Below are 3,638 nucleotides of genomic sequence, written 5' to 3'. Positions count from 1 at the left end.
ATCCAAAGAAGAAAATTATGGGGTTTGTTGGTTGACAGTCAAAACCAAGGTTACAGTGATGGGGCAGTATGAGACACAGGAAAGAACCTTGGTTAGAGTTAGGAAACTTGAATCCCTCCTAAGCTGGCTCTGCCACCAACCATCTGTAACTTAAAATGACTCATTTAGTTCTGGTGGCCCTCAGCTCCCTGAGCAGAGGAAGGCTGAATGAAGAGTCTCCTCCCCTAGACCAGTTCTTCCATTGTTGCCATTGTCTGCTCATTGCCCCCAAACCAAACCCCGCCTTGTCATTTGCCAAGGGAGCTCTGAGACCTTACAAGCTGTGCTCTTAAATCAAGCTGACAAATGCAGGACCCCGTGGCTGCTTTTTTTCAGAGGTTCCACCCCAAGTCGGTTTTATGTTTCAGACTAATAAGTGCAAGGTGTGTGACCACGGACCCAGAGTTCCCATAATAGACACGTTAGCCAATAAGACCCAAAGTTTCATGACTCATCATTTGCACAGCCCTTCTCCATGTCCCTGAGGTCAGCCTGATAACGAATTCATTTCTAAAATCCGTGGAATCAAATCATTATTTCTGTATTCATTTTCTTAAAGAGGATCCCAAATCCTCCAAATCGTGTGAGTTCCAGGCTCCACAAAATGTGGATTCAGCCTATTCCTCATACACTTCCAAGTTTTCTATTGCGTGACCAAGGTGTGTACAAATCTACACAGGGAAAGTAAGACAGGAATAAGTGACTTAACTCTGTTGGTCTGGTATGAGGTAAAGAGGAAAAAAAAAGACTTACACCTTCTGTTGTGTGTGTGTTTGTTTTTTGTTTTCCTTCTGCTTGGTCTTCCCTCGGTGCCAGCCCGTTATTGGTGGGCTGATTTCTGTCGCTCATCTTTCAAGGCCAGTTCTTTCAAGGCCACTAACAGTAACAGTGGATCGTAATTTTACAGACTGGAACACAGGTACTCTTTTAGAGTCCTAGAGTTTCTGAGACAAGGTTTGTCCTGTTTCTTCCGCGGGGAGTCTTTGGAGACTTCATGGTATACAATAAACAGGCCCTAAATTCACGGAGGCGAGGGTTCAAACGTCAGAAGTTCCTTTACATACACAGTGCCCTGACCGGAAAAACATACCCTAGCGCGGCTGGGGCTACATTTAATCCACGCTGCTGACAGCCCGCGCGCCGACGGGGATGGACTTCTGCACGCTGGGGAGGACTGGCGTGCGCACTGAGAAGGGGGGGCCAAGGGCTGCGGGAGGAGATCGGAAGGGGAGAGGTAATCCCCGGCGTTTTGAGCATCCCCTTTTTAGAAAGACTGAGTCTCTCCCGGGACAGCTGCTGCGGTCACACCACAAACTTAAAAGCCGGCCTCCCGCTCCGAGCGTGCCTTTCCTCGCCACCCTCGCCTCCCCTCAGCTCCAGCTGGTGCCTGGCTCCGCGCCGCTCCGGCAGGGCGCTTGGGGGTCAGCAGCGCCCCCTGCCTCCCGGCCAGTCCTCTGTGGCCGCAGCCTCCTCGCTCCACCAGGGCCGCCCGCGGCTCCGCGGCTCAGCTAGCGCTGCCGCTCAGAGGAGGTCGCGCCGGTGTCCCGGGTCGCCGCCTCGCTCGCGCACCTCCTGCATCCCCTTCCTCTCTTCCTGAAGAGACAGCGGGCACCGAGGGAGGGAGAGAAGAGGTCGCGGCAGGTAAGGCAGGTTTCGGGTCACCTGCTGCTCCTGTGGGAGGGTGCTCTGGGGACCGCGGTGTTCAGTAGGGGATGACTGGATTCGGGGGTGGCCGAGGGTCTGAAGTGAGGATACCGAGTGGCTGGGAGATACGGGACACTATGGGACGGGTAGAGCTCTCCGGAGCTGACAGGAGTGGGTCCGCCGGGGGCCAGACGTAGAATCCGGCGCTGAGGCGTGGACGGTCCGGGCTCGCGGCACAGGGACAGCGTGGCGGCGGGCGCAGCCCCCACACTCGCCACCACCGCCGCAGTCTCCTCAGCCCGAGTCGGGCAAAAGTTTTCCTCCCGGACGCGCCCGGGAACTTCGCTCGTTCTCGTTCCCTCCGGGACGCTGGCGGCCGGGAGCGCTTCTGAACGTGCCCCCTGGCTCCCCCGGCTGCAGGTTCATTCGCAGACGCGTCGGTGGGGACCGTCTGAGGAGGACTTGACCTGGGGCGTCTGCGCCCTCCCTCGCTCCTTTTCCCGACGCGTGGGGGAGGGGACGGGGAGACCGTGGCGGTTGTTTGTGTTGTGGTGCTTTTGGGGAGGGATGGGCGACGCCTTTTACCCTGTGAGGGAACCGTGACGCTCCTTCTGACGGGAGCTTGCATCTTCCCAGACTCGGAGGGCAAAGTTGGAAGCAGACACCAGCCTCAGAGCTGGCTGACTGGGAAAGGCGGTTCTTGCCAAACGCACTCTTAAGGGAGCCGGGCATCCCCCGGTAGCCTCGGCTGGGCTCCCTCAGAAAAGGCCCGGATTCGACTCCTGCCGGGAGTTTTAACCCGCCTGATTTAACCCCGCGGGGTGTTCCCCAACCCCTCCCCATGCGCCCGGAGTTCATGCGTTAATGGTCCGCCCTGGAAGAGCCCCGGCAGTTTTCGGCATCACCTGATTCTCCTTCCCTCACGACCTAGTTCAACCTCGTGGGCTGAGTTGCTTTGCTTGCTTCCCGGCGCGCGGAGGGGACCCGACAGGAGAAGAAGGAGGCGCCGCGCTCCCGCGACTAGGCTGGACTCGAAGGGACTGGACCGGAGCCGCGTGCCCAGCAGCTGCGGCCGCTGAGGTCCCCAATTTTAAGTTACCGAGACTGGAGTTAAATAGGCGAACTTTCCGCTGTTTAGCCCCAAGTGAAGCTGTAATGAAAGGCAAATGTCTCTACGAAGACTCTTCTTTCCCCACCAAAGCCCCTCCCATCCTTAGCCTGTCAGTGCCATTTGCCAGAGAAGGGGCGAGGGGACCGAAAGTCAAATTTAGCTGGAAAGATTCTCCTCCCGTGGGTGTGTGTTGAGGACGGTGTCCCTAACGGATGAAAAGGGTTGAGGGCGAGGTAGACTGGATGAGACCCCACTCCGGGGTCTGGGGCTGCTATTGTGTAACCATGGCAACCGCCGGGGCAAGAGCGGCCAGAGCCTTCCGGGTTCTGCACGTGGAAAGAAAAATGTGAAGGGTGGGGAAGGGAGAGAATCACATGTCATCACTCCTGTGTTGCCTTCGCTTCTCCTGCTGTTCTGAGCCAGACAGCTAGGAGGATGAGCAGGAAAGGTCTGGGTTGGGTGTGAGCAGCCCCAGCCAGCAGTTACTTTAACTCTGTCCCGCCTCAGAATCACTGAGGCCTGTTCTAGCAGTTAAAGCTGGCCAGAGAAGCCGTCGCTGATAGGCTACGAAGTGATGGTTCAGGTCAGGGAGATGGGAAAAGGCCTTGGCCTTTGGAAGAGAAAAGGCCAGGAAGTACAGGAAGGTGATGTGGGAAGAGATAAGAATAGGGTCAAGAGGTAGCTGAGAGACAATAAAAGGGTACTGATCTGGACTGCCAAAATTTCAAATGGAATTTGCCCATTTATGAAGTGGAAAACTGGTGGAAAAGGGAAGGGACAAACACATTGCATCCTAGGTATTTTGTACATTATCACCATTAATATTCTCAACAGCAGTACGTTT

General features: G+C 56.0%; 1 protein-coding gene across 1 annotated transcript in view; it reads left to right on the top strand.

Annotated features, from left to right (window-relative positions):
* The first annotated feature begins 798 nt into the window (after positions 1 to 798).
* The window catches only part of SEMA3D (sema domain, immunoglobulin domain (Ig), short basic domain, secreted, (semaphorin) 3D), a 230,218-nt gene continuing 227,378 nt past the window's right edge, over positions 799 to 3,638 (top strand). Inside the window, exon 1 of the mRNA XM_010848142.1 lies at positions 799 to 1,680. The gene's annotated coding sequence lies outside the window, so the exon portion shown is untranslated. The remainder of the gene's footprint in view (positions 1,681 to 3,638) is intronic.

The sequence above is a fragment of the Bison bison genome, unplaced genomic scaffold, assembly GCF_000754665.1.
Source record: "Bison bison bison isolate TAMUID 2011002044 unplaced genomic scaffold, Bison_UMD1.0 scf7180017864260, whole genome shotgun sequence".
Classification (NCBI taxonomy): domain Eukaryota; kingdom Metazoa; phylum Chordata; class Mammalia; order Artiodactyla; family Bovidae; genus Bison; species Bison bison.
The sequence above is the reverse complement of the archived record's forward strand: the minus strand, read 5'-3'. Positions and strand labels throughout refer to the sequence as shown.